Consider the following 10814-nt stretch of genomic DNA (forward strand, 5'->3'; position numbering starts at 1 on the left):
GGAAGAGATGAGTCCCCTCCAATTTTCATGTGATGTGACATCACTAGAAGTGACATCACAGAACTATTACTCTTCTTTGGCATTGCTGAAGTGACCTAGAGTTGGTATCAGTAGCATAATTAAAAAGATACATTCCCAAATGAGATAAGTCCACCTAGTATCAGATAAATGGGTTACAAGATGGACCATTGTTGTGAATAATTAGAAATTAAATCGTTTGATTTATGAAAATATGAAACTGAGTTGAACATCACTGAAGCCTGTGGTTAGAGTGCCATAATCATTCCCGTTGTCTCTTCCCACTACTTTCTCTGCCACCTCTCTGTGAGACACTTTGACACTTTTCTAACCACATCTTTCTGAAACCTCTCATCTACATATTTCAGACCCCATCTCTTTCCTTTCCGAAAACTCTTTTCAATTCCTCCTTTTGCACATATTGTCCTGCATCGGCTTCACCTAACCGTTCTGCAGCACACATACACAACACTGCCCTGTAAATATTTCAACAGGAGCTTTGTAGCTCCTTCCTACGCTTTTGTACATAAGTACACACATTTGTGACCCACTGGCAGCCACTGTGAGAACCTTGCATGACCTTTAGACTCAACTCCCACGCTCTCAAGCATGCCCCATTTTACTCACCCACCCAACAGTGTTTAATTTGTAAAAAACGTAGTGCCAGGGCTCTCGGCAGGAGGACACTAGAGCTTGCACCATCCGTTGCCCCTGGCAGCACTGCCAATGACAGCATCAACACACTACTAATCATCATCACAATCTTAAAAGTATGACAATTCATACTATTACAGGCCCCCAACCCTATAAGAATGGCTTTGGAAGCAAATACTAATAATTGGAAATTTAAATTTAAATAATAAACAGAAGTTGTTGCGCTCGTACCTAAATTGGCAGACACCACTACCATGTGGTAGACAGTCATAAGCCCCGTTGCTGGCAATTAAGTGCCGGTGCTGAGCACCGCAAAGCACTGGCACAAATTAAGCACACCACCCGCAACCTGAACTCACACAAACACCTATAGACCTGTTGATACTCAGTATACAGAATAACAGGTTGATATGTTGCACGGAAAAATACATTAAAAAAAAATCCAGGAAAAACTAACACTCGTAGGGAAGTAAATTAGGCAAGACATGAAATGTAAATATGAGCAACCTCACTGGCATGACTGCCATGGAGGGAAACAACCATTACAACGCAGTCATTACAACGCACTACATTTACAACGCAGTCATTACAACGTAACTGCCTTTACATCGCATGCCATTGCAACGTAGCCATTACAACGCATATCACTACAATGCATGCCAATACAACGCATGTCACTACACCGCATGACATCACAACGCATTATGAGGTAAGTAATGGGCAATAGTAATTTTTACCCCTACACTACCCAACACTTACCCTACTGTTGCCCTAAAAGTATTATGCGTTGCAATGGTATGCGTTGTAATGGTATGCGTTGTAATGGAATGGGTTGTAAATGTAGTTTCTAAAAATGCATTGTGATGGCATGCGTTGTAATGGATGTTGCGATGTAAAAACCGTGTTGTAAAGGCATGCATTGTAAATGTTTGCGTTGTAACGTGTCCTAGTCGCCGTGGATTACTGCAATGTTTTTACAGTCTTTCCTGAGATAACTGTCAGTGTTTTACACTGTAAAGGATATCAAACTAGAGCGCAATAGAGACTTCTTTCAAAGTCAGGTCTTAATTACTGCAGAGCCTGAGACCCAGGGGGACCTGCCTCACTGAAACCCTGACCCCTGTCACAGGCCTGACTTTCAATGAATACCTTTACCTGCCCTGGACCTCGCTGCATAATGTAGTGCTGCGACGCCCAGAAGCAGGGGCCCCTCCCCTGAGCCTCACAGTGCTGGATAATGTGTGCCAAGCTCTGGAGCGTCACCTCCCACCCCACACAAGGCCTCACAGCAGCCATGATCCAGTGCTGTGTGACCCAGGGCCGGGGTGGGCCGCCTCCTAGGCCTCGTAGCGCTATACTGTAGACCCGAAGCCCAGGGTAGGGAAAATAATGAATGAAAAGGCAGAGCAGAGCCAAGGCATCGTGGGCAGTGTACATCCAGGGTTATGGCTTTCAGAGAGGCGGGCTTTCTGGGTCTCAAGCCCCGCAGTCATGTGGATCGGCTCTGTCCTGACATCCGTTACAGGATAAAACACTGATCGAGAGCGGAACAAGGACTGTCCGCAGCATTAATCAACTCCAGAAGCTGTGAGACCCTGAGTGGAGGTTTCATCCCCTGGGCTGCGCAGCATGATGGAGGCGCTGATACTGGGACAGAGAAGCACGGACAGTGGAACATGGAGATACTGATACTGGGACAGAGAAGGGCGGACAGTGGAACATGGAGATACTGATACTGGGACAGAGAAGCGCGGACAGTGGAACATGGAGATACTGATACTGGGACAGAGAAGGGCGGACAGTGGAACATAGAAATGGGGCAGGGAGACGCAGCTACTGGAACAGAGAAGCACGGACAGTGGAACATAGAGATGCTGATACTGGGACAGAGAAGCGCGGACAGTGGAACATGGAGACGCAGCTACTGGAACAGAGAAGCACGGACAGTGGAACATAGAGATGCTGATACTGGGACAGAGAAGCGCGGACAGTGGAACATGGAGACGCAGCTACTGGAACAGAGAAGCACGGACAGTGGAACATAGAGATGCTGATACTGGGACAGAGAAGCGCGGACAGTGAAACATAGAGATGCTGATACTGGGACAGAGAAGCGCGGACAGTGGAACATGGAGATGCTGATACTGGGACAGAGAAGCGCGGACAGTGGAACATGGAGACGCAGCTACTGGAATAGAGAAGGGAGGACAGTGAAACATAGAGATGCTGATACTGGAACACGGAGATGCTGATACGGGGGACGCAGCTACTGGAACAGAGAATAGCGGACAGTGGAACACAGGGATGCTGATACTGGGGCAGGGAGACGTGGATACTGGAACAGAGAAGCACGGACAGTGGAACATGGAGAGGCAGCTACTGGAACTGAGAAGCGCGGACAGTGGAACAGAGAGATGGGGCAGGGAGACGCGGCTACTGGAACAGAGAATAGCGGACAGTGGAACACAGAGATGCTGATACTGGAACTGAGAAGCGCGGACAGTGGAACACAGAGATGCTGATACTGGGGCAGGGAGACGCGGATACTGGAACAGAGAAGCACGGACAGTGGAACACAGAGATGCTGATACTGGGGCAGGGAGACGCGAATACTGGAACAGAGAAGCACGGATAGTGGAACACAGAGATGCTGATACTGGGGCAGGGAGACGCGGATACTGGAACAGAGAAGCACGAACAGTGGAACACAGAGCTGCTGATACTGGGGCAGGGAGACGCGAATACTGGAACAGAGAAGCACGGACAGTGGAACACAGAGATGGGGCAGGGAGACTCGGGTACTGGAACAGAGAATAGCGGACAGTGGAACACAGAGATGCTGATACTGGGGCAGGGAGACGCGGATACTGGAACAGAGAAGCACGGACAGTGGAACACAGAGATGGGGCAGGGAGACGCGGGTACTGGAACAGAGAATAGCGGACAGTGGAACACAGAGATGCTGATACTGGGGCAGGGAGACGCGGATACTGGAACAGAGAAGCACGGACAGTGGAACACAGAGATGCTGATACTGGGGCAGGGAGACGCGGATACTGGAACAGAGAAGCACGGACAGTGGAACACAGAGATGCTGATACTGGGGCAGGGAGACGCGAATACTGGAACAGAGAAGCACGGATAGTGGAACACAGAGATGCTGATACTGGGGCAGGGAGACGCGGATACTGGAACAGAGAAGCACGAACAGTGGAACACAGAGCTGCTGATACTGGGGCAGGGAGACGCGAATACTGGAACAGAGAAGCACGGACAGTGGAACACAGAGATGCTGATACTGGGGCAGGGAGACGGGGATACTGGAACAGAGAAGCACGGACAGTGGAACACAGAGATGCTGATACTGGGGCAGGGAGACGCGGATACTGGAACAGAGAAGCACGGACAGTGGAACACAGATATGCTGATACTGGGGCAGGGAGACGCGAATACTGGAACAGAGAAGCACGGATAGTGGAACACAGAGATGCTGATACTGGGGCAGGGAGACGCGGATACTGGAACAGAGAAGCACGAACAGTGGAACACAGAGCTGCTGATACTGGGGCAGGGAGACGCGAATACTGGAACAGAGAAGCACGGACAGTGGAACACAGAGATGGGGCAGGGAGACGCGGGTACTGGAACAGAGAATAGCGGACAGTGGAACACAGAGATGCTGATACTGGGGCAGGGAGACGCGGATACTGGAACAGAGAAGCACGGACAGTGGAACACAGAGATGGGGCAGGGAGACGCGGGTACTGGAACAGAGAATAGCGGACAGTGGAACACAGAGATGCTGATACTGGGGCAGGGAGACGCGGATACTGGAACAGAGAAGCACGGACAGTGGAACACAGAGATGCTGATACTGGGGCAGGGAGACGCGGATACTGGAACAGAGAAGCACGGACAGTGGAACACAGAGATGCTGATACTGGGGCAGGGAGACGCGAATACTGGAACAGAGAAGCACGGATAGTGGAACACAGAGATGCTGATACTGGGGCAGGGAGACGCGGATACTGGAACAGAGAAGCACGAACAGTGGAACACAGAGCTGCTGATACTGGGGCAGGGAGACGCGAATACTGGAACAGAGAAGCACGGACAGTGGAACACAGAGATGGGGCAGGGAGACGCGGGTACTGGAACAGAGAATAGCGGACAGTGGAACACAGAGATGCTGATACTGGGGCAGGGAGACGCGGATACTGGAACAGAGAAGCACGGACAGTGGAACACAGAGATGCTGATACTGGGGCAGGGAGACGCGGATACTGGAACAGAGAAGCACGGACAGTGGAACACAGAGATGCTGATACTGGGGCAGGGAGACGCGAATACTGGAACAGAGAAGCACGGATAGTGGAACACAGAGATGCTGATACTGGGGCAGGGAGACGCGGATACTGGAACAGAGAAGCACGAACAGTGGAACACAGAGCTGCTGATACTGGGGCAGGGAGACGCGAATACTGGAACAGAGAAGCACGGACAGTGGAACACAGAGATGCTGATACTGGGGCAGGGAGACGGGGATACTGGAACAGAGAAGCACGGACAGTGGAACACAGAGATGCTGATACTGGGGCAGGGAGACGCGGGTACTGGAACAGAGAATAGCGGACAGTGGAACACAGAGATGCTGATACTGGGGCAGGGAGACGCGGATACTGGAACAGAGAAGCACGGACAGTGGAACACAGAGATGCTGATACTGGGGCAGGGAGACGCGGATACTGGAACAGAGAAGCACGGACAGTGGAACACAGAGATGCTGATACTGGGGCAGGGAGACGCGAATACTGGAACAGAGAAGCACGGATAGTGGAACACAGAGATGCTGATACTGGGGCAGGGAGACGCGGATACTGGAACAGAGAAGCACGAACAGTGGAACACAGAGCTGCTGATACTGGGGCAGGGAGACGCGAATACTGGAACAGAGAAGCACGGACAGTGGAACACAGAGATGCTGATACTGGGGCAGGGAGACGGGGATACTGGAACAGAGAAGCACGGACAGTGGAACACAGAGATGCTGATACTGGGGCAGGGAGACGCGGATACTGGAACAGAGAAGCACGGACAGTGGAACACAGAGATGCTGATACTGGGGCAGGGAGACGCGAATACTGGAACAGAGAAGCACGGATAGTGGAACACAGAGATGCTGATACTGGGGCAGGGAGACGCGGATACTGGAACAGAGAAGCACGAACAGTGGAACACAGAGCTGCTGATACTGGGGCAGGGAGACGCGAATACTGGAACAGAGAAGCACGGACAGTGGAACACAGAGATGGGGCAGGGAGACGCAGGTACTGGAACAGAGAATAGCGGACAGTGGAACACAGAGATGCTGATACTGGGGCAGGGAGACGCGGATACTGGAACAGAGAAGCACGGACAGTGGAACACAGAGATGGGGCAGGGAGACGCGGGTACTGGAACAGAGAATAGCGGACAGTGGAACACAGAGATGCTGATACTGGGGCAGGGAGACGCGGATACTGGAACAGAGAAGCACGGACAGTGGAACACAGAGATGCTGATACTGGGGCAGGGAGACGCGGATACTGGAACAGAGAAGCACGGACAGTGGAACACAGAGATGCTGATACTGGGGCAGGGAGACGCGAATACTGGAACAGAGAAGCACGGATAGTGGAACACAGAGATGCTGATACTGGGGCAGGGAGACGCGGATACTGGAACAGAGAAGCACGAACAGTGGAACACAGAGCTGCTGATACTGGGGCAGGGAGACGCGAATACTGGAACAGAGAAGCACGGACAGTGGAACACAGAGATGCTGATACTGGGGCAGGGAGACGGGGATACTGGAACAGAGAAGCACGGACAGTGGAACACAGAGATGCTGATACTGGGGCAGGGAGACGCGGATACTGGAACAGAGAAGCACGGACAGTGGAACACAGAGATGGGGCAGGGAGACACGGGTACTGGAACAGAGAAGCACGGACAGTGGAACACAGAGATGCTGATACTGGGGCAGGGAGACGCGGATACTGGAACAGAGAAGCACGGACAGTGGAACACAGAGATGCTGATACTGGGGCAGGGAGACGCGGCTACTGGAACAGAAAATAGCGGACAGTGGAACACAGGGATGCTGATACTGGGGCAGGGAGATGTGGATACTGGAACAGAGAAGCATGGACAGTGGAACACAGAGATGCTCCTACTAGGGCAGGGGGACGCGGGTACTGGAACAGAGAACAGCGGACAGTGGAACACAGAGATGCTGATACTGGGGCAGGGAGACGCGGATACTGGAACAGAGAAGGGCGGACAGTGGAACATGGAGAGGCAGCTACTGGAACAGAGAAGCGCGGACAGTGGAACATGGAAATGGGGCAGGGAGACGCAGCTACTGGAACATAACATAGAAATGGGGCAGGGAGATGCAGCTTCTGGAAAAGAGAACCATGGACAGTGGAACACAGAGATGCTGATACTGGGGCAGGGAGACGCGAATACTGGAACAGAGAAGCACGGACAGTGGAACACAGAGATGCTGATACTGGGGCAGGGAGACGCGGCTACTGGAACAGAAAATAGCGGACAATGGAACACAGGGATGCTGATACTGGGGCAGGGAGATGTGGATACTGGAACAGAGAAGCATGGACAGTGGAACACAGAGTTGCTCCTACTAGGGCAGGGGGACGCGGGTACTGGAACAGAGAACAGCGGACAGTGGAACACAGAGATGCTGATACTGGGGCAGGGAGACGCGGATACTGGAACAGAGAAGGGCGGACAGTGGAACATGGAGAGGCAGCTACTGGAACAGAGAAGCGGGGACAGTGGAACATGGAAATGGGGCAGGGAGACGCAGCTACTGGAACATAACATAGAAATGGGGCAGGGAGATGCAGCTTCTGGAAAAGAGAAGCGTGGACAGTGGAACACAGAAATGCTGATACTGGGGCAGGGAGATGTGGATACTGGAACAGAGAAGCATGGACAGTGGAACACAGAGGTGCTCCTACTAGGGCAGGGGGACGCGGGTACTGGAACAGAGAATATCGGACAGTGAAACACAGAAATGCTGATACTGGGGCAGGGAGACGTGGATAGTTGAACATGGAACACACTGGGATATAGAAACTCTCGCAATGACAATGGCAGACACTGACACTAGGACAGGAAAAACGTGGACATTGTACTCTGGGCCTGGGACATACTGGGACATTGAAACACAGCAGTGAGATAAGGAAACGCAAGCACTGGAACCGGAAACCACAGACACTGGGACAGTGATGCATTGGTGTTGGGACAGGGAGAAGACTGAAACACACTAGGAAAGGGAGACGGATGCAACAGAACAGGGGGCGAGGGGGTATCCCCAGACCTTTGGCATGGACGAATCTATCACTCCTACTGGCGACCCTTGTTTGTTCCTTACATCCTCGACCAACACCTTACACAACCAGTGACAATCCCTCAAAAAAGGAACGATGTGTGGTCACTGTCATTCCCAGTGTGATGCGAGCCTTGCGCAGACATGACTAGTACGAGGCCACACCAATGGCAGAAGAGAGATATACCATAAGCAAGCAACACAACCGTGTACCTAGTGCCTAAAATCCCAGTCCCTCAGCTTCATAGCGCTGTCATTAACAGATGTTGCTACTATAGTCCCCAACACAGAGGTGATTACAGTCTCAGCCCAACTCGGTTTCAAGCTTGTTCCCTGCAGGTTGCGCACAGATTTCTGTAGCAGGCGCTTTAACCCCACGAGCTGTCTGGCATTACATTTCACTCCACGCACCGCAACCCAGGGCCCGTGAGCATCTCTCAGGAGATTCTGTCAGCTGTCGATGTGCAAACATTTACAAGCAAGACGAAGTCTGCGGGAGGCGCCGCGAGCATCCTCCGAGACGAATGGGGGCAACCCCGGGCTAATTGTGGTCATCCCTCCTGGCAGCGTTCCCGCAGGCTGGGAAGCGGCGCACGCGGCACCTACCTCACTCAGAATGCGTGACGATTGACAGCGGGTGCTCTCGGCCCCGGCCGGGGCGTATCACGGTGCGTCTGGAGCAGGCTTCATCTGCGGCCATCCTCGCCTCAGCAGCATCACCCTCTGTAGCTTTAGGGCCAGGGGCACCTCCACGTCCGAAGTCCCGGCTGCTCCACGCAGCTCCTATTGGTCCTCAGCCTTTGCTTGCCTCCAGGTAGCGCCTGGACACGAATTAATGTAACATGCTGCCAGACCTCGCGACGACCAACTTCACGAGAATGAGGGGTGCCACTTAATATTTGTGCATAGGTCCCAAACCATTAGCAAAGTGCACAGTAAATCTCAGATAACAAGGCGCTATGATACCTGTGTGACCTGTCTCCAAGCAGCCTGTGAAGCGCAGTGACGCTTTCCCACTGGTACACAGCGCTATATAAAAGTAACACAAAAAATAAAAAAGCTAAAGTATTATTGCTCCATAGCGAGAAAGATGCAGTGTTAAAAATCGCTCTGTTGCCTAATTTTCATGCAGTTTTTTTTTACTGCATTGCTTCCGATAAAAATAACACCAAATATTTCGACTTCTCGGCCGGTTCCCTGACTTCCGTGGTCCGCATATAGCTGAGCTGGTGTGTCCGGGTGCAGCCCGGCGTCTTCCCTGAATCAGCAAACCCTCTGCTGCTGCCTGAGCCCTGCCTGCAGCCTGACTGCTGCAGCAGGCGATGCTCTGCTGGCGTCCTGCGAGAGCCCCCACCCCTCCTCCCCCCGCCATCCCTGACAGGCTCTCCCTGCTCCGCCTGCTCTGCTGCCCCGGTGCTGACAGAGCCCCCACCCCTGCCAAGCTCGCCAGTCCCTCCTACTCCCGCACTGCTGCCCCCCGTCCTGACAGAGCCCCCACCCCTGACAGCCCCCGGTTCCATCACAGAAGGGACGCGTGGGGGCTTCAGAGGGAACGCAGCACTTGACACATGCGCTAAGGAGACAGGGGTCACCTGAGGTCATCTGTATCCCAGGTGCGTCAGCCAATCACGAGGGCAAGGACCTGGACGTGTTTGTTCAATGATTGTCTGCTTAGTTCTGCAACCATCATATATTTTATTCATGTAATTATTATTTATTTATTTTTCTTATTTTCTTCGTCAAAGTATTATTTCATTATATTGCTTATTTAATTTTGTCTATTGGAGAATCGTCCTATGTTAGTATATCATTTTGTTTAGGCTATATGATCAGACATACATTATTACTAATGCATTTATCATCTTTTGAAAAAATGCTTATTTTATTTCTATACATATCGTTGTTATAATTATTACTATTGCTAATACCGTGAAGAAAAGTCTCCTGCATGGATCTGAGGGCTGCACATCCCGGGTTTGAATTCACCATCGAAAACTGCAGCTTTTTTTAACCCCTGTCTTAGCACGCCCCAAGATCATGTGTGTGAGCTGGAGGTACCTTTTGTGCAGTTATGTGTTTGTGTTGCATTATTGCATTGGGGTATTGTTTTGCTGTATAGTAGTTGTGGTGTTTTGATGGTTTTGTTGTACCCTATTATGTTTCTGTGATGTTATTGTGCTTTGTGCTCTGTTGTGTTGTGCTCTGTATTCACTTTAGGGATGCCAACACAACACATGCTGCTGTTTCTCCCATCAAAAGTCGCACGTTCCTTTAAAGCAGAGGTCTTCAAACTTTTTGATGCCGAGACCCCCTTGTAAAACCTTTTTAGGCGTAAGGACCCCCTTCCGACAAAAGTTTCTAGAAACTGGTACTCCTCATCATCAACTTTTGACAACCATAAATGCGCCTGTTAGACCTCATCACATCCCTCCATCATTCATCCACTCACACTTTCACACATCCATCCATCCACCCTTTCATCCTTCCATCCATACATCCATCCTTCATCCATCCACCCTTCCATCCATACATCCATCCTTTACTCATCCACCCTTCCTTCCATCCACCCATCATTCATCAACCCACCTTTTCACACATCCATCCATCATTCATCCATGCAACCTTTTATCCATTCATACATCCATCCACCCTTTCATCTTCCCATCCATACATCCATCCATCATCCATCCACTCTTTCATCCTCCCATCCATCATCCATCCACCCTTTCATCCATACATCCATCCA

At 51.3% G+C, this 10814-nt stretch overlaps 1 protein-coding gene across 1 annotated transcript in view; it reads right to left on the reverse strand.

Annotated features, from left to right (window-relative positions):
* Positions 1-9358, reverse strand: part of LOC147684684 (testis-expressed protein 2-like) — a 148456-nt gene extending 139098 nt beyond the window's left edge. The window contains exon 1 of the mRNA XM_086940515.1: positions 8675-9358. The gene's annotated coding sequence lies outside the window, so the exon portion shown is untranslated. The remainder of the gene's footprint in view (positions 1-8674) is intronic.
* Between the last annotated feature and the right edge of the window lie 1456 nt (positions 9359-10814).

Source organism: Lissotriton vulgaris, chromosome 10 (assembly GCF_964263255.1).
Source record: "Lissotriton vulgaris chromosome 10, aLisVul1.2, whole genome shotgun sequence".
Taxonomy (NCBI): Eukaryota; Metazoa; Chordata; class Amphibia; order Caudata; family Salamandridae; genus Lissotriton; species Lissotriton vulgaris.